The sequence below is a fragment of the Oryctolagus cuniculus genome, chromosome 21 (genome assembly GCF_051225735.1).
Source record: "Oryctolagus cuniculus isolate XC-2025 breed Fujian yellow rabbit chromosome 21, ASM5122573v1, whole genome shotgun sequence".
Classification (NCBI taxonomy): Eukaryota; Metazoa; Chordata; class Mammalia; order Lagomorpha; family Leporidae; genus Oryctolagus; species Oryctolagus cuniculus.
In genome coordinates this window covers 10,259,853-10,285,031 of record NC_142887.1, presented here as the reverse complement: position 1 = coordinate 10,285,031, position 25,179 = coordinate 10,259,853, and the positions used below count along the sequence as shown (strand labels likewise).

The 25,179-nt window shown below is 58.0% G+C and overlaps 1 protein-coding gene across 10 annotated transcripts in view; it reads right to left on the bottom strand.

Annotated features, from left to right (window-relative positions):
- Positions 1–25,179, bottom strand: part of PITPNM2 (phosphatidylinositol transfer protein membrane associated 2) — a 146,056-nt gene that overhangs the window by 71,255 nt on the left and 49,622 nt on the right. Inside the window, exon 1 of one of the 10 annotated variants that reach the window (XM_089323021.1) lies at positions 4,668–4,792. The exons of 8 other annotated variants lie outside the window; for them this stretch is intronic. The gene's annotated coding sequence lies outside the window, so the exon portion shown is untranslated. Of the gene's footprint in view, positions 1–2,713; positions 2,851–4,667; positions 4,793–25,179 lie in introns of those variants that run through there. One more of the 10 variants, XM_051828579.3, reaches the window with a different exon arrangement.

Genomic DNA, 25,179 nt, shown 5'->3' with positions numbered 1-25,179 from the left:
CACATTTTTATTTTTACCTAATCTCTAAAACTTGGAAAACTAACATTGGAACCTCCACCACGTGCGGTTCATCTGCAGCCACGAATTGTTCACTCTCTGCTTCACTGACATCGGTGTCCTACCACACACGTCACAGAGAATCTACCCTGACCACTGGAGGCTCAGTCACCAGACACTCTGTCCCTAACCACAGCTCCACAGCCGTGACTCACCGGAGGGACAGTCCCTGGACACACTGTGACCACGGCCCGCCACAGCCCTGCCACCCTGCTGCTGCCAGTGCAGGTGGCTCCTTCCCAAGCACCTCACACGGGTCCTCTGGGTTGAGGCAGGTGAGCAGACAGTACCACCTCACACCACAGTGAGTGAACTGCGGCTCAGGTTTCCCGGGTGAGTGCCCCCCAGTGCACTGAGCCCCATACCCAAGTCCTTCACATCCCCCCACTGCACCGAGCCCCCACACCTAAGTCCTTTGCATCCCCCAGTGCACTGAGCCCTCCACACCTAAGTCCTTCACACCCCCCAGTGTACTGAGCCCCCACACCCAAGTCCTTCACATCCCCCAGTGTACTGAGCCCCCACACCCAAGTCCTTCACATCCCCCCACTGCACCGAGCCCCCACACCTAAGTCCTTCGCATCCCCCAGTGCACCGAGCCCCCACACCTAAGTCCTTCACATCCCCCAGTGCACCGAGCCCCCACACCCAAGTCCTTCACATCCCCCAGTGCACTGAGCCCTCCACACCTAAGTCCTTCACACCCCCCCAGTGTACTGAGCCCCCACACCCAAGTCCTTCACATCCCCCAGTGTACTGAGCCCCCACACCCAAGTCCTTCACACCCCCCCAGTGTACTGAGCCCCCACACCCAAGTCCTTCACATCCCCCAGTGTACTGAGCCCCCACACCCAAGTCCTTCACACCCCCCCAGTGTACTGAGCCCCCACACCCAAGTCCTGCGCATGAACCAGAGCCCGTGAGGCAAGCGTCTTCCTGGGAGAGAGCCCCCAGCCCACGCCGCGGAGCGAGAACACGTCAGAGACCCAGTGATCCCGGTTCTCGCCTGTGCACACAGCGGGTGGGAGGGTCCACAGTGGATCGGGTGGGGGTGGGGAGTGGTAGGGAGGATGGCAGCCGGGCAGACCCAGGGGGCTCTGCTCAGCCCAGGCCACTTCACTTGCTCCTCCCGGTGGCTCTCTGTTACTTTCCTTTTTTCTTTCTCAGACCCTGGAATGGACAGACACGGAACTCAGGTAGAGCCAGAGGCCCTCCCTGGACCCCCTCCTAACCTGCTCCCACCAGGTGCCCTCCCTGTCAGGCAGGGCTAGGTCTGGGCTTCATCGCCAGAGTCGGAAGGCTGCAGGCAGGGCAGCTCCCAGTGTAACTGACGCACGAATGAGTGAGTGAGTAAGCCGAGTTCTGGTTTTGCGTTGTAGGGCAGGCTGTTCAGCTCCTCTGAGACTCAGTTTGCTGGTCTACAAAATGGGGCAGCACCAAGTACTTCTAGGGTAAGTCACGAGAGCAAGCTCTAACAGCACATGAGCCTGTGAACAGGTGGCAGGAAGAAGTTGCTAAGTCCCACTGAGGAATTAAACCAGAAAATGGAGAGAAATTGAGATACAAAGCTACAGGTTCCCAAATATGAACATTACAGAGGGAGCGTGCACATACCCACACAACTCACCACGCACACACTATGCTCTTACACACACACACACTCAACTCATCACACACATACCATACTCACATACACACACAGGCACCTCACACACACACACATAACTCACCACCCACACATACCACTCGCACACACACACGCTTCTATATCACACACACACTCACACCATCACATGTCACATGCACACACCCCACATGCACTCACACACACACACTCATGCACCCACGCTCGCGCTCTCTCTAACAACTGCCTTCTCTTTGGGCTGAGGACCCTCAGAAACCCAGGACAGAGCCGGCACACGGGCTTCCCTGCACGTGTGTACGCTCCAGCCTCTGCTGTGTGCTGGACACGCGCAGAGCATGGGGCATGGAGGGCGGCAGTTCTGCCCAGGGTGGGCGGGCTTGGTCTGCCTCGCTCAGCAAAGACACTGAGCTGGAAAGCAACTGAGAGGGGCAGCCCCAGATCTGATCAGCACGGGGACCGTTCATATGGAGCACATTACCAGAATGCCAGCTGGTGTATGCACCCCTGCTAGCAGAAGGGAAAGACATTGTGTGCGTGTGTGTGTGTGTGTGCCGTGGGTGCATACATGTATCCACATGTGCTTTACATGTGTGCGTGCAGTGTACCTGTGTGTGCACATATGGGTGTGCGCCCACGTGGGCACGTGTGGGCGTGCCTTTTGTGTGCATGCAAATGTACAAATGTGCTCAGGGAAATCACCGGAGAGCCTGGAGCAGTTTACTGCTCTCAGGCTTCCTCCTGCATGGTGTGTCACCCATGCAACCCTACTAGGCACCAGGCTGTGTTGGGGCAGAGACCCAACCTTCCTGGCAGATTTTGTCCTGAGAGTCCCTGACCAGAGTCAGAGCTGCCCTTCTACTCCTGGACAGCCTGGGTGGTGGAGCCCAGCACAGGCCGGGGCGGAAATAAATCAAACCCCAGTGGAGCTTCCCGAGCGTGGTGAGGTCTGCCTGAGCCTCGAGGATTCCCTGAATCCCTGCGCTGTGTCGGATTAAAGGAGGAAGCACTCACCGCCTGAGAGCCAGCCAGCACGGTGACGATTCCACTGTTCCTGGAATGAGTGTTCCACACTGTCTCCGGCTGGAGCCATCGGCAGCCAGGGCTCCCACCCCTCCAGGTTGGTCTCACAGCCTCTGCAGCTCCGCACGATGCGTTCAAGTCAGTCACCTCGATGTGCAATTACACTTTGGAGGACACGGGCGGAGGCGGGGGCGGGGAGGCCGGGACAGGGCACTCGGGATCTGGTCGGGTGCAGGAGCCTGCCTCTGTCCTCCCCGGCTGTCTTTTTTACTTGCGGACTGATCGTGGGCTGGACTGTCCCGGGAGTGCATGAAAGACCCCAGGGCGTAGGAACCCCTGCTGCCTCCCATCGGGCTGGGAGCAGGGCTGCGAATGCAGGGCTGCCACGGGAGGGCTGGCCTTCAACGCGTCACGTCAGATTTCCCATTCGCAGGCAAACCAGACCCAAATCTAACCAGACCAGCATGCTGCCTCCCCACTCACAGCACAGCTCGTAAGCCCATCAGAATTCCCAGGCAGCCAACCAGAATCCAGACGCGGGGAATGTCATTAAGGAGCCTGCACACAGCCCAGATGCCAGGAGGGTCTGGGTGAGCTGCAGCTTCAAAGCAGAGGAGACACAAGACACAGACGTGCACAGATGCAAAGCGCCCTCCTCATCTGATCGCTGAGGGGAGCTCTGAGGAGGCAGGGGTCTGTGAGGGGCTCCGGGAGTGATGAGGAGGTGTGGTGTGAAGACGCCCGACCACACAGCCACACAGGCAGCGCTGCCTCTGGCAGCCTTCAAGGCTCCAGCTCCATTATTAAAGCAATCTGTCAGGGAGAATGCTCAGGCAGAAAGCAGAGGCCAATCAGACGCCCGGGAGCCGGGCTCTGTCCACACGGCACCGAGTGCTACGTTGTACTGGTCTCCTCAAGCTCATCATGCCTCTGTGGTCAGCCCCAGGCCAGCGCCTCTTTCAGAGTTGAGTGCAGATTCCTGATACCTGCACCAAACTTTGAAGCTCCCCTGTGAGTCAGATGGGGCCACTTGGTGCACGCTTTCTATTTTAAGATCAGACAGGGCTGACGCTCAGATACCCTGCAAGCCTGTGGCTTCTAAGAACTAGCTGCTAAATTCGGTTTCTTCGGCCCTCACTTTCCATCAACACGGGAGATGTTCTTGTTGACAACCAGAGGTTCTTTTTCCATAGCTGTCTGTGCAGGAAGCAGAGGTGACAGCAGGGACCTGCCTGCCTCCTGGCCTGGGTATTGACAGACCCGACACCCCCTCCCCCACAACTCCTCCAGGAAAGCCTTCTGGGAGCCACGTGAATGCCACTATAGGAGATGGAGAGGAAACGATGTTTGAGGGTCACCCCATGGGCAGCTGCAGGCTCCTGGACCACAGTGTCCTAGGGGCTGTCCCAAACAGAGAGTACACCGAGATGGACACACCAGCAGGACCACCTTGCCGGAAGCCAGCCAGTCAGGTGGCCCTGCACCAACTTCCCAGAATTCAAGGGGAGGTGGATGAAACAGTCCCCCACAGAACTCCCATTTTCAGATGTCAGCGGATTAGTCAGAGAAAGCCAGCCTCTGGCCGGCAATCACCATCCCGTCTGGAGTGCGTACCCATGCCTCTAAATTTTCTCCCTTCTCCTCAGTCCAGTCTCAGCCCAAGAGAGTGGACTGTCCATGCTATGGAGCATCCACAACCAAAACACAAGCGTGAGCCGGCACGGTCCTGAGCTACTCACAGACTCCCTGCAGAGAACCCCACACACCCAAACTCTGCCCTGCCCTGCAGAGCTCTGAGCACGCCGGGCCAGGCCCCTGCCTCCCTCTCTCCCTCCATCCCAGCTCCATGGAGACAAAATCGGCAGCCTGCGTGGCCAGATGGAGCATCCTTGCTAATAAACCCATCCTAAGGCTGTGACATGTTTCAGAAGGAGCAGAAAATTACCTTTCAGGAAGCAATGGGAGGTAAGGGAAGAAGGGGAGTCGCTCGCCGCAGGAACCCCCTCCCTGCAGTTCAGCCGGGTGCCCCATGCTGCTGGCCTCAGGGAGCCCCCCCAGGCCTGCGGCTCTCCCCACAGCCTGTGCCCCAGGATGGGAGGGCACCCGGGGAGGGTGGATGGAGGAGCCACGGCCAGGCGGGGATTATGGAGACAGGGAGGAAGGCAGGCCAGAGAGGGAGGGGTGGAGAGCGGAGAGGGAGGGCGGGAAGGAGGGAGAATTGATTCTCTCCTCCACTGGGACCACTGAGCTAAGTTGCCATGGAGAAAGGGGAGCCGCTGGCAGAGCCCGCGGCAGGTGGAGGAGCCATATGCCAGAGGGAAGGCGTCCGCGGAGAGCCAATCCCACGGTTCTCTGGCTACAGCCTCCCCCGACCGGGCCTCTGGGCCCAGGGCAGCAAAGCCAGGAGGGGAACAGGCCTGACTGCAACCACGGCCACCCCAAAGGAAAGGTCAGAGGGGAATTCCTCAGGGCTCAAGGAGCTCCAGCAGCCCCGGCCAGGATCCTGGAACCTGTGGCTCACACCACGCCACCAGGAACTAAAGTGACCACAGGCCCCTCTCCCAGCCTGGGCAGCACCCTGGCCCTGACATCTGGGGAGGCACTATCGGACTCCAACTGTTTCCTCACTTCTCAAAACCAGTTGCCAGGGGCCAGCGCTGTGGCACTGTAGGTTAATCCTCCACCGTGGCGCCAGCAACCCACATGGACATGGGTTCTAGTCCTAGCTGCTCCTCTTCCCATCCAGCTCTCTCCTACGGCCTGGGAAGGCAGTAGAAGATGGCCCAAGTGCTTTTGCCCCTGTACCCACTTGGGAGACCTAGAAAAAGCTGGCTCCTGGCTTTGGCTTAGCATAGCTCCAGCCACTGCAGCCATTTGGGGAGTGAACCACTGGATGGAAGACCTTTCTGTCTCTCCCTTTCTGTCTGTAAGTCTACCTCTCAAATAAATAAATAAAATCTTTAAAAAAAAAATCAGTTGCCAAACTCTGAGTCACATCTTCCCACCTTTGGGGAAGGAGGAGATGCCCACCTACAGGAGAGTTCCGCTGGTCCAGAGCCTCCCACGACGGAGGCAGCGCAGAAGGGAGGCTGTGGGATCTGGGAGAGGAGAGGGCTCTCCTGGATGCCCCCGACCCCCATGCTGGGCTGTGTCTCCTGCCCTTTCTGCTGCCATCCTGGCCACTGTGCATGGCCCAGCCCCAGGACTGGCCTCTGCCACCTGGCTTCAAGCTCACTCTGGGCAGCAGAAATGTGGCTGGGGAGAGCCTGGAGCCTGGGATGGAGTCTCAGGTCAAAGGACCAGGGCAGGACTGGTCACTTCTCTGGGCTTCCACTTCCTTATTACAGACAGGGATACGAACGCTGTTTCTACCTGCCCCACTCCCAGGCACTGTGACACGGAGAGCTGGGGAAGGCCCCGGGTCCACCTCAGGTAGCGAGGTCTCCTTGGGGGCCAGCAGCACAGTGGGTGGCACCAACCACGGTCCCCACTCTCCTTGCTCAGCTGCAGGCCCTCGGACAGAAGCGCCCGCAGCTTGAAGCCAACAGCAGAGGCCACAAGACCTGGGAGACCACGGCAGTCCTGTCCTGAAGCCGTGGTGTTTCCTCATGAGGATGCTCAAACACAGGGCAAAGCTGAGGGACAGCCACACCTCCACCACCTAGACTCTACCGCTTCCTCTCACCTCTTTATTGTGGGAAAATACATGTAACGTGAAATTCACCATTCTGAAGTGTACGTCGCATGGCATGACCAGCACCCGCACATGGCTCCACAGCAGAAGGAGACCCCGCTCCCCACCCGCCCTGCCCCCCGCCGGCAGCCGCCCATCTGTGTCTGCATGGACTGGCTCATGCTGGGCCTTCTGTGTGGGTGGGACCACACAGGACGTGACGTCTGGTGTCTGCCTGCCTGCCTGCCCTTGGTGTGAGGCTCTCGAGTGTGCACGAGTGCTCCACTCCTCTTCAGGGCCGAGTAATACTCCGCCTCAGGGCCCTGCACAGCTCAGCGCACTCTGCTCACTTGCTGTCCCTCATCAGCCGTTGCATATGTGGGTGGTCTGTGCTTTCGAAGTGAGTTGTCAGAGCCTGGTGATGTGTCCTGGAGTCCCCCCCCCAAGGGATCTGGCTTGCAAGTGACAGGCCCCAGAGGGCCCACACTGAGGCTAATACTACCTGGTCTTTCAGGGGAGGCCTCATGTGGCCAGGGGGCCCAAGGCAGAGACCACATGTGGCCTTTCGTCCCCTTGGTCCCAGGGAGGCCCCCAGCTGGGTGGGACGCCCACATGCACCAGCCCTAGAGCTACACTCAGATCCCACAGACCCGGTTCTGGAGTTGTCAGACTCCTGTGGCTGCTTGGCCAGCGAGTCATTTCTCCTCTAGCAGTTCCAGCTGCTTTGTATGTAAAATGGATGTGACAATCTCTACCTCTAGGCTGGCTCCAGAGATGAGGCAGACGCCACCACCTGTCACTGGCTGCGGGTGGCAACCGAGCACTTGAGGTGTGGCTAGTGTGAGTGGGAAAAGGAACTGTCCACTTTATGTCACTTTAATTTACAATTAAACTTCAACAGTCACTTGGGACTGATGGTGACGGGTGTAATGGAATGGCCTGGAGGACCGAGGAGGCAACGAGTGTGGGGTGACACATGGACCAGGCCATCAAGCCAGCTCCCGGGGCCTCATCCATGTCCTACCCCACCCGCCCCTCCTACTTACCCCATGGTGTGTGGGCAGAGGGGCAGGCTTCTATCTAAAGTGACACAGGGTGGGTAGTCCGGCTCTCCAGGAAGCAAAGAGACGGTGGCTGGGGAGCAGGCTCCACAGCCCCCATAATGACACGGGTCTCCCCCCTCTGCCCTGTTCTAGAACCAGCCCTCAGCCCACTGTCTCCCCTGGCGACTCCTGAGCTCATCCTTGGAATCTGACAGGTTGTGGGGTTAGAACAGGCCGCTATTCCCCTAATGTAGTGCGGGGGCCACAGTGGGAATGTGCAGAGGGTCCCTGATTCCACACCACGAAGCTGCTCTCGAGAATCCTGCGCCACCAGTGGTGGGGCGGGACTTCAGACTCCAGCGCGGATGCCCAAGTCCAGACTCAGAAGGGGGAGCAAGGCAGTAAGCAAGCGGGGTCTGAGGCCCAGGCCCGTGACCCCTGAGCAGCAGCCTGGTCCTGTATGAGCCCCTGGAGAGGTGACTGTCGGAGCAGGCCTAGGGGCCAAGGCTGCAGGCAGCCCGCCCCATCCTGGGACCCCCAGTGCCTGAGCCCCACACCTGGCAAGCAAAGGGCCGTGTGCTTCTGAAACCAGGTGGTAGGGACTGAGAAAGCCATCTCTCTCCTATCGCCAACCACTGTGCCCTACCCAAGTGTTAGGTGAGAAGGGATATGAGGCAGCGGAGATGCAAAAAAACAGGGAAAGTCAAGCACAGCCACAAAGTACAGTCGGGCTCGGCATCTGTGATCCAACCAACCTCAGATCAAACACACTGAGAAACACCACCGGCCCCTGGACTGTGTACAGACTCCATCTAGCCACATTCCCTCAACAATGCAGTAAACAACTGTTCACACAGCGTCTGGGCATCACACAGCGTCTACAGGTGGGAGGACCCAGCCTCCAAGCATGCACACATGCTGATGTATCACACAAGTGGAACATGGTAACCTCAGGGGTCCTGCGACCAACCTCTGGGAGACGGAGGGTCAACGGCACAACATCCTAATTCCTGCCGTGCTGGGAGCCGGCCTGTCCCCTGCCCTGCCGATCCTCTCCTGCTCCTCCTGCCTCCCTCAAGGGAAGGCCCAGAGGGCCCCCTTCACACCTGGGGCCACATCCTGCCCGGCTCAAAGCCTTCTGTCCACTCCGCTCAGAGTGGAGGCCATGGCTCTGGCCGCTTCCTGTCCAGTCCAGGACTGGGCAAGCTCTCGCCTGGGGGCATCTGTGCTTGCCCTCCCTCCCCTCTGCGGGTGTCTGCTCACGGACCCTCCTCACCAAGGCCGCCTTTGATTGTTCTTGTTTAAAACTTGATCCTGAGGCTCCCTTGACATAAGATTTTCCTTGGAGCACGGATCCTCATCTGATAGATTTTATTCCCCATTCGCAGCCACCTGCCCCCACCAGGCTTACCCAGGCCACAGCACTGCCACGAGGTTCCAGGAGCTACATCCCCCATGGCCTGGAGCAGCACCTGGCACACGGCAGGCACTGACCCACTTCTGCTTGCATGGAAGGATGGATGGATGGATGAAGACTGAAGAGGTTCAGGCTCTCTAGTCTGAGCTAGAATTCTATCCACCTGCTCCACACCCCTGCTTTGTAGACTAATTTCTGCCCATGGCTGCAGACCCTGGCCCTGAAGCCTAGGGCCTACCATCCCGGGGGCTGGCCTCACTCAGCATGGCAGTGCCCCTCCCACCGGGATGGGGGCTCCTGCCAGATGGTGAACTGCTCTGAGGCTTCCCCAAGACGTGTCATGTCTAAGGGAAGATTATCCACGGGCGGACGAGCAGCCCAGCCTTGGGGTGACCATGTGCCTCGGAGCCTCCCAGGGCAGCCACCGCCAGTACCGCATATGGCAGGGAGCAGAGGCAGCAGCCAGGGAGGCCAGCCCGGCACGGTCCCGCCCGGGAGGTGGGCCCTCAACCTCAGTGGCCACTTGCCTCACCTTCTCCACTGCCTGCCTGGCCGGGTACAGCTGCCTGCTTTCTGAGCTGGATGAGCCTGGTCAGTCAGGCAGACCCCACCTCGGCGTCCAGCAAGCCTGAGGGCGACTGCACCACACCAGGCCTGCCCGGTAGCGGGGCCCCCGAGGAGCAGCTGACAGCCATGGGTGACTCGAGCCTTGCCAGGTTTGGGGTGCCCCTGCAGAGGCATCCACAGAGATGGCAGACGTCAACCAGGGGTGCTGGAATATGGTGACCCCGGGGCTCCTCCCTGCTCCAGAAAAACAGACCGGGAAAGTGGGAAACGGCTGTACCTTTAAATTATCTGGCCCACAGACACAAAAACATTGCATGCTGAAGCTGTTTGCATCTCTGGTTATTTTTAGGGTGAACCCAGTTGCCTCCCCATGGAACCGGATGAAGCCCCAGAGACACGTAGTCCTTTTTCCCAGATGGGGGTCCTGCTCCTGTTTCCTTGGGAACGAGACCTCGAACATGAGGTCTCTGGGACACCCCCCTACCCCCACCAGGAGCCATGCAGGAGGGCGCCAGAGCTGGTTGAAGATCTGCTGCTGACATCACAGCTGCCCACCTGGGTCCAGAGAGAGCCCCCTTCCCCAGCCCCTCCAGGGCATGGACAGAAGGGAAGAAAGGCATGATCCACAGCCTCCACCCAGACCAGGCCCCGCCGACAGGACCGGACCATGGCTGACATTTCCAGAACAAGCAGCAATTAGAGCAGATTCTCTCGTCTACTCCCCCTCCCCAAAACAGGAATAAATCAGTTCTACCAATTTCCCAGCTAATGATTTCCTCCATTAAATTAAAAAGAAGAAGAAAATGTTTTTTTAAATGGATTACCAGCCCTGTGCTTTCAGAGACCATGTGATCTGCCAACTCCTCTTAAACCCTGATACATCAAAGCCCCTGAATTAATTTTTAATGAATAAGGAAGTCATAATCTAAGAAGCTCCGCCCTGGCACTCCTCCTCCGACCCCCCCGCCAGTCAAGCAGGCACCCAAGGGGCAGTGCTGGGTTGGCTCTAGGAAGTCAGCTTCATAGGGCCGAAGGCTACTTGGGAAGTCAGTGTGCAAGACCCATTTCACAGATGGGGGAAAAAAGGGCCAACAGACAGAGGTGAGGCAGCATCTGGCACAGGTGGACGCACAGCAGTGACACACAGCATGGAGCACTGACTCTGAAGTGGGTTTGGACTTCAAGGTACTCCTCTCTGGGAAAATGTGAACAGGGAACCCAGGAGGGAGGAGTGCACAGGGGAAGGTGTGAGTTAGTGACAACTGCCTGGCCCCACAGGGACCAACGCACCCAGCGCTAGGTCAGGGTCAGCACACAGCTCCATGTTTGTTTCGACAAAGTCAACCCCTGACTCGAGACTTTGAAAACAGGACACTAAGTGAAAGAAGCCAGACACAGGATGAGTCCATCCATATGAAATGAGCAGAATATGAAAACCCATCAAGGCAGAGAGGACAAGAGAGGCAGTGGTTATTGAACAGGTGCACAGTTTCTGTTTGGGACGAGGAGACATTCTGGAGATGGATGGGGTGACAGTCAAACAACGTTGTAAATGTACTTCATGCCACTGAATTGTACACCAAATAAGTGCTGGCATGGTAAATTTCACGTATGTGCAATTTATCACAATGTTTGTAGAATGCAAGGAGAAAAAAGCAGACCACTATCCACGCTGCTGTATGAAACTAGAGGGGTGGCCGACAACTCCACAGTGATGGAGGCAGGTGCCCCTGTAGTCGGCCCAGCCAGAACTAGGCTCCCACAGCTCGGCAGCACACACATCCTCTCACGTCACCTAGTAACAACAGGGACCTTCAGAGAAAGGTGCCCCGTGTGAGTCAGCGCCACCAGACCAGAATTCCCAGTCTCTGATGGCCCTGCCAGATGCCACGGGCCAGGCAGAGGCTGAGAAGGCCATGGGGATGCCCCCCTAGCACACACTTTGGGGCCGGCCCTGTACTTGCTGTGCACTTCCCCACATATTACATAACCTGCTTCCTACATATTTATAGTTTGTTGTTGTTGTTGTTGAATTCATTCGAGAGACAAGGACAGACAAAGAGAGCTCCTGTCCACTGGTTCACTCCCCAAATGCCTACAACAGCCACCTGGGCCAGGCTGAACACTGGAAGCAAGGAACCCAATCCAGGTCTCCCATATGGGTGGCAGAACCCATTTACTTGAGCCATCACCACTGACTCCCAGGGTCCGCTTTAGCAGGAAGCCAGAAACAGGAGTGGAATTAGCAACTGAACCCAGGTACTGCAATGTGGGACATGGGTGTCTCAGCCAGGATCTCAATGACTGGGCCAAACGCCGGCCCCTAGTTAGGTTTCCACAGAGAGGTCCTCCCTGACCAGCTACAGTCAGAAGGTGCAGGGAAGGTTGCAGGGGCCAGGGACGCAGCCACCAGCAAGAAACAGAACCCACGGGCCTAACGTCCGCGGCCAGCCAGCAGCCCCTTCAGTGCTTCCTGGCTGGGGAGAAGCCCCTCTCGGGAGGACAGCCGGGTCCTGGCCCCACCCCTACCCCTTCACAGCTCCAGCGCCTCGGGGAGGTCCTCTAGCCCTGCAGGCCTCCGTTTCTTCTTCCACAAGATAGAGATGAAAACAGTACTCGTCTCTCGGGCTCTTTCAGGGACTGTACGAGACGACGCGGGGAAGCATTCAGCGCACGGCCGCGGCAGCGTCAGAGACTGCGAAATGCTAACAGTGAGTGGATTAGCATCTCCCAAATGTGCAAAAGCGTTCCATCTAAGAGGGCCAGGGCAGCCGTCCCAGAAGGCTCAAAGGAGCACATGGACGACAGATCGCGCAAGGCTGACTGGGAGGGCGGGAGCAGTGACCCAACCTGGGGATCAACTATAGCCGCAGCTATGGCTGACACCACGTGAGTTAATTCTTTTGTCCCCATTTTGCCTTTTTTTTTTTTTTTTAATTTTTTTTTGACAGGCAGAGCGGACAGTGAGAGAGAGAGACAGAGAGAAAGGTCTTCCTTTTGCCGTTGGTTCACCCTCCAATGGCCGCTGCGGCCAGTGCGCTGTGGCCGGCGCACCGCGCCAATCTGATGGCAGGAGCCAGGCACCCATCCTGGTCTCCCATGGGGTGCAGGGCCCAAACACTTGGGCCATCCTCCACTGCACTCCCTGGCCACAGCAGAGAGCTGGCCTGGAAGAGGGGCAACCGGGACAAGAATCCAGCGCCCCTACTGGGACCAGAACCCGGTGTGCCGGCACCGCAAGGCGGAGGATTAGCCTAGTGAGCCGTGGCGCCGGCCCCCATTTTGCCTTTGAGGAAACTGGAGCACAGAGGGGTCAGCCACATGCCTGCAGGTCACACAGCCAGGAGGTGGTGGAGTCCTCTGGCTCCCGGCCTGCACCAGCCACTGCAGTTCCACAGGCTATCTCCAGAGACGTGTGGAAGGAGGGAGGGAGGGAGGGAGGTACAGAGGAGCCTCGAGCAGGCACAGGCAGAGCCCCCAGCACCTCTGCAGCCCTGACATCCGGACCACATGAGCCTCTGGATGCCTGAGGGAGAGGTCTGGGAGCAGGTCCCTTGGGGAAACCCACAGGATGGCTGGACCAGCCTGGCTGGTCTCGAGGGTCTCCAAGGTCAGGCTCAAGATCCTCATACTTAGTTCTGTGCAGTCCAGCTGCTTGGGTCAGCACCCAAGCATGCAGTTAACTCCCTCAGAACCAGGTTAGGTGCTGGATGGAAAGAAGATCCCTTCCCCAGTCCCCGGGGCCCGGGGGACATGTGGAGGCTAAACTCTTCCAGCGGCTGGACATGGGGACTGGCACACCGGCGGGCTGAGGACCGGCAGCTTGAACTCCTCTCACATGTGAGAGACTCTTGCCTCTCTGCAGCTTTCTAAGGCACACCTGCAAATCTCTCCACTGAGGACTCTTTTGGGCCAACACAGTGCAGCTTCTTACTGGCCTCCTGAGCTGGCCAGAGCAAGTACATCCAACATCAATGCGAATGACACCACGTCGCTCACCCACCTCAAAATCCATCACACTCAGGCTTCAGCCCAAGTCTTCACTGTGACTACAGAATCTTGCAAGATGCGCCTCTGATTCCCGTACTAATCACCCCCCCCCCTCCTTCCTCTCTCATTCAGTTCCAGCCACACGGGTCTCCCTGCTCTTCCTCACACTCCACAAACACATTTGTCTCAGGCCTTTGCACCTGCTGCTTCCTCTTCCCAGACATTACACTACTTAGTACCTACGTTCATTCAGATTTCTAAGAGAATTCTTTTCTGAGGGCCTATCTACCCCCCCAGACACACTATCTACCCCCTCCCATTGCTTACTTTTCTTCCTGAAGTTTGAGACCACCAGTTCTTTCAGGAAGGAATTCCATTTGGTTCACTGCTGAATCCCAGTGCTTGGAGCAATGCCTGGTGTTCAGAAACTCTGCTGATGGCTTTAGGAGTGGGGATGGTTGGCAGAGGAAAGTAGTAACCAAAAGTGGGGTTAGGGATGCCTCCTGGGTATTGGTGAAAAAGGAACTAGAGAGCGCAAATAAACGAGCATGAAATAAGTTAAAATGGTAATCAGAGATTTTCCCCTGCCAAAAAATAAATCCCAGGGCCAGCACTGTGGCGCAGTGGGTTAACGCCCTGGACTGAAGCACCGGCATCCCATACGGGCGCTGGTTTGAGGCCCGGCTGCTCCACTTCCTGTCCAGCTCTCTGCTATGGCCTGGAAAGCAGTGGAGGTGGCCCAAGTCCTTGGCCCCTGCACCTACGTGGGAGACCCAGAAGAAGCTCCTGGCTCCTGCTTCAGATTGGCGCAGCTCTGGCCGTTGCAGCCAATTCGGTAATGAACCATCGGATGGAAGACCTCTCTCTCTCTCTGTGCCTCTCCTCTCCTCTGTGCAACTCTGACTTTCAAATAAATAAATAAATCTTTAAAAAAAAATCCCTAGGCACACAAAGTTGTCCATGTGATTCTAGCAAACTTCCAGCAGGTTCAGAGGGAAAGGTTATTCTCTGCGGGAAGGTGAGTCTTGAGGAATGAGCTGCCATTGAGCAGGTTCTTAAGTATGATTTGGGCACGAAACTGTGGCAGCAAGAACTTGGAATGCCTCGGGGGACCGCCCCCGTGCTGTGCCTCCTTTGCACTCCCTCCACCTTGCCTCTGTGGTCTGAATCCTCCATCCCTCTGACCATGAAAGCTCACAGTGAGCATCTCATCAGCACTGGGGCTACTGGGCTTATCTGCACGTATCTGCTTCCCCTGCTAATTAGTAACCATGGGTGGGGACAGTCTCTGATTCATTTTGGTATCTCCAGTGTCTGAAACCAAAGCAGGTATTCAAAAAATGGTTGAGGAAATGAGCAATACATACAAATAGCTCAGAGCCGGCTAGCCAGATGTTTACTTCAACAGAAGCTGTTGGGTGTAGCTGTTGCGGGCATGCAAACCAAGGCACCAGGCAACAGCCAGGCAGCAGGGGCCTGGGCCCACTCCGAGATCAGGCAGCAGGGCTCCAGGTGGGCCTGAGGGCATTGGTGTGCCTCAGCCCTAGGTTCCTAGTATGAGCAAGGAGCTTGACAACAGCCAGAACTCCCTCTTCCCCTGAAACGAGGCTGATGGGAAGGCTAGAGGTGACTCAAGGCTTGAAAATGTGTCACTTGTTGTTCACTTCCCCTGTACAGCTCATCGGCTGAGATCCTCTTTCCACTAGCAGGGGACGCAGCCCCAGGGTGGCAACCCAGGGAAGCATGTCCCAGCGTCTCTGGTCATCTGGAAAGCTGAGCTGCGGGGAAAGACATGAAGAAAGTTGGAAGAGGAAGAGAACAGGTCTCGGCCATGCCTGCTTCATCCCCAACTCTGGCCACTCATGCAGTCAAAACCTGAGAAACCTCGAGGTCATCTGCTGCTCCAGGAATAGACCGAGTCTTTCTCACCTCCACCCCACACTCCCCTTCCCGCCCTCAAACTCAGGCCAAAGACCGATGGTTCTGTGGGTTCCGGATGTAACAGGTCACTGTTCTCTGAGAAAAGGCAGAGTGCCAGCCACCAAGGCCTGCAAATGCAAGGGTATGAATGCAATGACAATCCACGCTTGTGAGGGTCTTCAAAAAGTTCACGGAAGTGGGTGTTGAGTTGCAGCAGGGTAAGCTGCATCTCAGGATGTACGTATCCCACATGTGAGTGCAAGTTCAAGTCCTAGCTACTCTGCTTCCAATCCAGCTTCCTGCTAATCCATGTGTCTTCTGGAAAAACTATGCATGGATTTCAACATTTTTATGCCAAAAATAAACATACATACATACATACATACACATTTTTTAAAAACAGAGAAATATCTCCTAGCCACTGGTTCATTCTCCAAATGCTCACAACAGCCAGGGCTGGGTCAGGCCAATGCCAGAAGCCAGGAACTCCATCTGAGTCTTCCAGGTGGGTGGCAGGGACCCAGGTCCTTGGGCCATCATCTGCTGCCTTCCCAGGCACATCGGCAGGGAGCTGGATCAGAAACAGAGCAGCTGATGGAACCGGCACCCTGATACAGGATGGTAGTGCATCCAGCGGCAGCTCAGCCCATGCCACAATGTATTCCCTAACTCATCGTTTAATCACCATGCCACAATGTGTCTCCTAAGTCATCTTTTTTTTTTTAAAGATTTATTTTATTTATTTGAAAGAATTACAGAGAGATGTAGAGACAGAGAGAGAGGTCCTCCACCTGCTGTCCACTCCCCAGATGACAGCAATGGCTGGAGCCGTGCCGATCCGAAGCCAGGAGCCAGGAGCCAGGAGCCTCCTCCGGGTCTCCCATGCGGGTGCAGGACTTGGGCCATCCTCCAGCGCTATCCCAGGCCATAGTAAAGAGCTAGATCGGAAGAAGAGCAGCCGGGACTAGAACCGGCGCCCACATAGGATGCCGGCGCTTCAGGCCAGGACGTTAACCCGCTGCACCACAGCGCCAGCCCCCTAAGTCATCTTTTAATTCCACTTTCCATGAGCTTTCTGATGTGCCCTCCTATGAATCAGAGCCAAGCAACGGCGTTTCCGTCGCGGTCGGCAGAAAGGCAGTGAGTCCTGCCTACAAACAAAGGTGACTCCACTGCACCGTGGAAGGAAACTGACGCTGACGGAGCACTGTAGTTACCGATGCCTGTGGGGCAGGGTGGCTTGGCTGGGTGGTTCCAGTGCCAGGTCCCTCAAGACGTGGCCTAGGGCTGTGGTCCTCTGCAGGCGTGGCTGGGGCTGGAAGAGCCATTTCTGAGGCGGCTCACTCGTGTGACTGCTCAGTTCCTTATGTTTCCAGATCTTTGCAGAGAGCTGGCTGAGTGTCTTCACAAGATGGTGCCTGGCTTCCCAGAGGGAAAGAGCAAGAGAAAAGACAGCAGAAACCACTGTCTCCTATAAACAGGGCTTGGAAGTCATGCCCTGTCATGTCCACCGTCCGTGGGATACTCAGGTCAGCCTTATTCAGTGTGGGAGGGGAGGGCTGGCACAGGGTCACGACCATGGTGGGCCACCCGGTGGCCATCTGCTCAGCTGCCCTGTGGCGCTCCTAACCCTCTCTCCAGGCCGTCTCCACCCTTCCCGAAGGCAGCCCTCAGACAGGCCTTTCCCCTTCATTTAACAGAAACAGAGACCAAAGCTTGAGAGGGTGACAGCCTCAGGTCCTGCCGGAGTCAGAGACCAGCCCAGTCCTGCTCTGCCCGCCAGCTCTCGACTACCCACTGTGGGCAGGTCAGCCTCCAAGAGGAGCCAGAGGCCAGGTTGGCGACGGCCAGCTGAGCTGACAATCCGGACATCTCCTGGTCTCCCGTGTGAGGTCATCACAGCACTGTCTGGGAGGGAAGCGCCCAGCAGGTGGGCCCCATGCTGGGCCAACCCCCAGCAATGATGAGCAGCCGCCCTACCGTTTCAGGAAACGCACGGGTGAATCTGGGTGCATCCCACACCGACGGCAAGGCTGCGCTGACCGGGCCCAGAGCCCCGCTTCCTCGGGGCAGAGAGAAGAGCTGGTGCTGACCTGGGAGTGAGAGGCTGCCGGATTCCGGAAGACAGGAGGCTTGAGGTTGGGCCACTCACAAGGTCACCCTCTCGCTACCAGGGCCAGGCCACCCGGCCGCCAGCAGTCTCACAGAAACAGCAGGGAGCGTCCCCTCTCTTGGTTCTGCCACTCGCCCCCTCCTGAGGTGGCTGCCTTCGCGGCAGGATGGCGTCCTGCGGCCACTTCATTAGGAGGCACCGTGGTGATTCACAGCCACAGGTGCCACTTCACGGGGTGTGCAATTTACAGCCACTCAGAGGTGCAGGACACAGGTGACAAACACATTGGGCCCTCCAGCTGCCACTGCCACCTGGTCTCGCAGTAAAACATGACCGAGGCTTGTCAATTGCCCCTGCTTCATTCTCACCGTCACAAATGGAAAATGCTGTGGCCAAGTCCATAAATCTAACCTCTCCACCAAGGGCTCCACGTGGTTCTGGACGCCATCTGCTCCTCCCCAGCACAAGCCACCGGACGGAGACAGAGGTTGGCACTGCCGCCCAACCCTAGGCAAAACCTAGCTTCCTGAACGCCTTGTGTTGCTGACAGTTTTGAAGGGACGGTGACACTGGATCTCTGTTGACCTCACCGAGAGCCATAGGGAGGGCCTGGCCATCGGGCCTCATCCTCCCAGCCTGAAGCTCCTACACAGAGTATGAGTCTTGCTCTTGGGGTTGCCTCTTGTGTAAAAAAGATGCGGCCTTGGAGTGGCAGAGTGCCCCATCCACTTCCGAGCACGCTGTCTCCTTGCAAGGCTGGTGTGAGGAGAAATTAAAACACACACAAAAAGGTTCCAGCCAGAGATGTTTCTGCCTGCTTCGGTGCCTTCCTGCTGTGTTTTGGAACCTAAGCAACCACTGGGGTCAGGTGGCCCAGTGCAGAAATCCCCAGCAGTGTCTCTGCTTACGCAGCGGGGTGATGAGAAAGGCCCCTTGGAAGCTGCAGACACTCCCCTGCCGCCTTGGTTACAGGCTCTAGACCGAAGACCGGTTGCGGCTCAGCAGAGAGTGGAGAGTGGAGAGGGGCCATTCCTTTTAATAAAAGGATTCCATTCTCGGGAAAGTGCGGCCACACTTACACAGGATTACTCGTCCCTGCTGGAAAGGGCGAGACAATTATAGCGAGAGTGAAGAAATGCTTAACCGCCCCTCCTCCCTGGGCTGTTATCAGCCAGGCCAGCTCTACTCTGCAGTGGGTTTCCGGGTCTTGGGCAAGGCCTCTCCAGACTTTAGATCTGTTTCTCAGAGCAGGGACTGTCTACCTACAGGATCCAGCCTCCAACTCACGCCCACCTCTGTCTTGGCTGAGTGTCTTCCCGGGGCTTGGAAAGAAAAAAGGTGGGAACATCTGAACTAGACCCTCTCCCTCCTGGTCCCGTCACCTCTCTTTCCCCCTCCCATGCAGCTCCTCAGGACACCGGGTGTTACTTCCCCGCTCGACCTCTCGCTCTGGCCCCTGGCAGCCCTTCTGGGAGGCCAAGTTTCTGCTGTTTACATTCCCCACTGAACTATCTTGATCCCAACTCAGAGCTGTCCGAGCTGTAGAGTCTCCCTTTCAAAACACACTGTTATCAGTGGATGAGCCGGGAACAAACCACCGCCGTCTGTATGGTGCAAGGGGACGGGGCTCTGACACATGCTACAGCACAAACAGATCTGAGAACGAGTGACAGACACCGGACATGGAGGTCACATGTGCACACGCCATTTCTATGAAACACCCATGGTGTGCGAATCCACAGAGACAGAAAGATCTGTGGTTGCCTGGAGTAGGGGTCATGTCCGTGGGTTCCTCTGGGGGATGATGAAAACATTCTAAAATTGACTGTGGCGATGGTTGCATAACTCTATGAATAGACTAAAAAAAACACTGACTGTGCACTCTGAATGAGTGAGTGGTATGATGAGAGCTATCTGGGTTACAATGCGCCGGGCACCAGCTCCAGGGCCCTCGGACAGATCGGAATCCCCAGGCGTTCAAGTCCCTCACGTAGAGTGGCATAGTAACTGCAGAGAACCAACGCACATCCTCGCCGAGGCTTTGGATCACCTCTCGGTTACCCGGGACACCTAACGCGATGCACACACCACTCCTGTGGATTCAGGCCCATGCTCGCTGACTCAGTGCACAGCAAATTCAAATTTTGCTTTTTGGAATTTTTTTTTTCCCCTGAGTATTTTCTGTCGGAGGGCCAATAGTATTTTAAACACAAGAGCAAACAAATGAGCAACGGTCCATAATCCACAGAACATGGCTGCCGGAGAATGCTCTACAGAGCAGGCCCCTCCGCCCTAACATCCTGTCCCGTCTGCCCCTCCTTAAGCGGATTCACGCTCACATTCCTGTCCCTGAAGCAACACCTCTGGGCAGAGGCTGGATGGGAAAATGAGGGGAAGACATGGTTCCCCGGCACTACACAGATAGAGACGTGCAAGGCAGCTGTTTGTGTCTCTGAACCTCCAAGCCTGAGACAGAAAGCAGCAGAGCCTCGACATGGCACTGGTTTGCAAATGAACAGTCTGGAGGTGCACAGAGCAGCACCCCTGGGGCAGGAATGTGCCCAACACACTTCCAGCTGCACCCTGGACAAGCCCCGCCATGACCAGCACCAGGGCCCAAGGATCTCCTGGGCTGGGAAACGCTAGTGACATGAGGCTGAGGGTAGGCCTAGCAGGGAGGGAGCTGGAGCACTGTAGGTGGGAGGGCTGGGCCACAGCCGAGGCAGGAGAAGTGCTGGGCAGACACACTACTATGCATGTCCTGGGACAAGACTTCATCTCAAGGACAAATCCCAGGATGTGAGCGAGGGACCACCTTGGGCAGCTGGCCTAGGGGGACCGAGTGGACACTGGCATCAACAGACATCCAGATTTCACTAGGCCACAGCGACTGCTTTTGCTGTGCTTAGGATCACAACCTTACTGTTGTGCAGTGCCAGCCCAGCCTACTGAGCCAGGGGACTCATTCTGGAGGTACTGGTCTCACCTGAGCCTAATCCGTCCACGTCTGACTGCAGATTTAAAGGAGCCAACCCAGTCAGGGGGTGGAGCGAAAGCGGCAGGGGTCCTGCTGCATGGAGGCCAGAGAAGGCTTCCCAGTAAGACTGAGGGGCCCGCCAGGGTCCTCTCTTCGAGGTCCCGAAGCTGAGCCTGGCTGGGGCCCGAGTGTCCCCGACCCTTGTCCTCCGGTGCGTGTGGCTCAGGCATGCTGACGCTGACATCTCTGTTATCTGCTCTGCCGCCAAGCACGTTATCCAACAACTGCCTCCAAGTGCAGGCCGGGAATGCGGGACGCTGAGAACCCCCACAGCACCAGGAATCTCCAGCCTCCCTTTGCAGACACGCCACGGCCCCGCAGTCTCTCCCGAGACCTGGCTCAGGCGGTGGTGGTGTGGGACGCCTGGGGTGGCCTCACCCTCACAAAGGCAGCGTCCAGTCGGGGCCCAGGTGGGGCAGTGCGGTGAGGGGCCAGGCGGCCCCCACACCTGTCCTGAGCAGCTGTAGGACGGATGACCTCTCTCCACTCCAGAGAGAATGAGCCTTTCCCATGCCTAGGCTGGGGCTCTGCAGGCCAAATGAGGGGCTGCAAGAAGGAACAGGAGGTTCCCAAAGCCTTCCCCAACCTCAGCTGCTAGCACAACATCAGCCCTCAGACACCCCACAAGCGTCTGCTGAACAAGCCAAGAGGTCTGGCGGTGCACTGGCGCCGTGTGCTCAAGCCCTCTGCAGAGGCGGAAACAGCCTGCAGTGGCTTGTTCAAGGCTGCCTGGCTGGCCCCTGACCCTGATCTAAGACCCTTTGCATAGACGTCCTCAATTGCCTGCCACACACACGCAGGGAAGGTGTGTGGTGGAGGGGAGAATGGGGGGGGGGGAGGGGACAGCCACTGCTGGAGGGAACAGTCTCACAAACGCAAGGGGCAGGGCCAGGCAGACAGCGCCTGAGGGACCCTCGGTTTCCCCACTGTGTCCCCATCCCCTCCAGAGGGCAGCTGACTGGGCCAGTGAAGCCGCCTGTGTTAACCCGGTCTTGGCTTATTTCAGCCCACCCCAGTGGGGCCAGCGTCGTGTGACCCCCATTCTGCAGTGTGACTGGTGGAAGCTCAGTGGGCCACACCACTTTGTCCAAGGCCACGGAGCCCAGATCTGCTGGACTCTGAGACGGGATCTTGACCTCAGCACTGGCCTGCCCCCACAGCCATGGAGTCAGACACAGATCCCAGCCCTGCCTGGCGAAGACGTACAAGGGGAAGCGGCTGCAAGAGGAAGCGAGGGCCTCCAGTGAGGCTTGCACAGCAAGTGCCAGTGTGTTCTGTGCACCTGTCAGCAGGGCAGGACAGATGAGGCCTGGGAGGGCGCGTGGACAGAGGGAGTGATGGGAAGCCCAGGCAAGCACCATCAGCTTCCCACCTACCTGTGAGGGGACAGGATGTGCCCCACAGGTTCCAGGACAGGCCTGGGAGAGGGCCCACATCAGGGTTCAGTGCCAGGCTCTGTCTGTGTCCCCTCCCGCCCTCACTGGGGATCAGTTTCTCCATCTGAGAAACAGAGGTCTGGACTGAATGGCCTTTGAGAGTGTCCAGCTCTGCTCTCGCCAGTCCATGAAGAGGAGTGGCGTTCCGACCTCTGACCCTCCCAGTCCCCTACCATGTCGCCCCTTCCCTGCAGGGCGAGACCGTGGCCAGCTGCACCATCTCTGCTCTCATCATCGTGTTTATCAGCACACACCCACAGAACCACAAACACAAGAACCATGTACAGGACTGGATTAACTTCAGGGTTCCACGGTTTACTCCAGCTAACATGTTTATCTTTCCCTCCACACAACACTTTCTCTTCACCCACTTCCTCTGGGGGCGCGGGAGCTCCCAGGCCAGCATCAGCATCGGACTGGCGGACATGGGAGCCCCACACAGGGCCCCGGGCAGCTGGTGGGTCAGGGAGCCAGGCCAGGAAGCCCTGGGCTTGTCCCCTGGGAGGCAGTTATCTCTGCTCCAGACCCGGCTATTGGCAGGGCCATGCTTGCTAGACAAAAGTCAGCCCTTGGTGACAAGGACAGCTGAGCAAATTGGACCCAACAGCCCTGTGCCTGGCGTGGGCCCCCAGCTAGCCCTTGTTGACGCCACTTGGTGCTGCCGTCTCCAGAGGCACTGTCTTCTGGGCGTGCACCCACGTGTGCACATCCCGAGGAAAGCGGGGGAAAAAAAAAAAAAAAAACACCTTTCAGGTGCTCCGCAAAGCAAGATGTCGTGGTGCTGCCACCAGCCTGCCCTTCCCCCACACCGCCCCCGACCTGTCACCCACACAGAGTCAGATGAAGCTTTCTCTAACACACACATCAGCGGGTGTACCTCCGCTGATGAAAGCCTTCAACGCTCCCCTCAGATTTCAAGATGAAATCAAAACTCCTTAAGCAGCACACGGGGCCCCCCACCCCGTCCTGCCCTCAGCTTGGCCTCTTCTTGGAGCCCGGAGCCCGTGGTGCCTGCCCTACCTCGGCACCCCTGCACAGGCACCCCTGCCCAGGAGGCCTCCCCTGCTGCTCACCCTCAACCCACCTCTGTGCTGGGCCCTCTCAGGGTACAGCTCGAGTGCATCAGCACCCCTGAGGTGCCCCTGGGGACCCCTCACCCTTTCACACTGCTTCCACACAAGTCACCTGCCTGTGGCTCTGTCCCCCTGGTGGCCCAAGAGCTCCTCATACTGGGGGCCCAAACCCAGCTCGTCTTTGCAGCCCCGTGCTTAGGGACCACACACAGGACTGAATGACCCAGACCCGTGCCACTCGCTCAAGGAGCCAAAGTGGCCTTGCGACTGCCTCAGTCCCCGAAGCCCTGAGGTGCTGTGGACACCTGAGGACGGCCCGCCGCCCGTCTGCAGTCAGCAAGCACGCCTGTGTGCATGCCGCGTCGCACACATCTCTCGACACACCTGGCTCCCAGGGCCAACACCAGGTCTTCAAATGAGGCTGCGCAAGGGGAGGAGGCTCGCAGGACGCCACGCCCATGACGGAGACCACACAGCAACAGCGGTGTGTTCATGGTGAGCTGCCGGAGTCCTTGCCAGCTCTCTGACTTCTATCCTGTTCCACAAAGTGTCTCCTGGGCACACATTCTGCTGCTTGCCCAACACCAGCCCAGGTGTCCATCTGCTTCCAGTCAAGAGGAGGCAGTGGGAAGGTGGGGAGGAGGTGGGGAACAAGCAGAGATCACAACAGGACTGCAGTGCAAGGCAGCGGCAGAGAGGTGGGGGAGGGCCAGCCTCGTGCCCGGGGCATCTGGGGCAACTCCAGCTCCGGGAGAGCTGGCTGGATCTGGAAGCAGGGGGTAAACCAAGAGGAGGGGTCTCAGGCAGAGGCAGAAAAACATCAGCTGTGGCTTGTGAGGGCCCGGGGGCCACCTCACAGGACCGTGGCCCCAGTGCCTTCCACCTCTCTGCTCTGGTGGACTCTGAACCAGAGTGTGGCCTAAGGGAGCCCAGGGGACGGCAGAGAGAGGACCGAGGGGCCCTGGGCTGGGGCCAGTTTCCAGCACAGTTCCTTTTCCCCAGGATGCTGCTGGAGCAAACCTGCCATTTCCCTTCTCCAAAGAACTGCAGAGTACCCAGAGTACCCAGGGGAGAGACGCCTGGCAGACTGTGCCTCCCCCACCCTCACTTCTCCATGGACCCCACTGCACAGGCGTGCCTGGGCAGGCACGGCGTCCCAAGCACACGCAGGCTGGGCAGCGGCACGGCTGGGGAGGTGTGCTGGAAGCATATTTATAGCTCAGCACTCGTCTGCACACGCCAGCGCTGCCTGCCTGCCTGCCACTCGGGCTTTGCAATCCGTTCTATATTTATCGCCTGAGGCCGGGGGGGATAATGGCGAGGCCAGAAATAGCCCTGAAGACGCTCACGTGAAGCTGACAGGCAGGTCCCCAGCTCCCAGGCTGACCTCGCCCTGACATCTGCTGCTTGGCTGTGGGTAACGGGGAACAGCTGGACGGGGCCGGGAAGCGGCTGCAGCCAGATGCGAACGCCGTAATCCCTCTTCTCCACCGGCCTCGGCCCTCTGTGATGACGCAGGGGACACATCCAGAGTGATACGCCGCAGCTGCCAGGCCGTGGGGAGACCACAGGCCACGTGGCTTCCCCGACGTGCGTGCCCTCATCGGCGCAGCCCGTCCAGCTGCCCAAGGAGGGTGAAAGGCAGCGCGCGCACTCCCAGGAAGCAGGTCGCCCTCGCACCGGGCCACCCCCGCTGCCAGGGTCAGCTGGGCTGGCTGGAGAGGGGGAACCCCCAGGCACGGGGGCCCTGTGCCTTCTCTTCAGCTTCTGCATTCACCCACAAAAGCCCAGCCAACAGATTCACCAAGACCCTCCCAGCAGGAAGGGCGGTGGCCGAAGAACATCGCCTGCAGTCTAGACAGATCTCCGTTCTAGCCGGCCCCAGCCCCGTCACCAGCTACGGGACAGCAAGAAGGGGCTCAGCGTTCCAGGACTTGATTTCTAAACCTGCAAAGTGCAGAGGTTGACATCTCGGCCAGGACAGAAGGAAATCCTACAAGGGGAGCTGCCAGGAGAGCCCCTGGTGCTCTGTGCTCGCCCCACAAATGTGAGTTTTCATTCCTCCCTTGGGAGGGAGGGGCTGGTCCACGGGCTGAGAGATGTGCTCTTAGAGGAACTGGGCTGTGGTCCCAGGGGCAGGGAATGGGCCAGGGCATCACTCCTAAGTCAGGGCCAGGTGGGGGCCTGC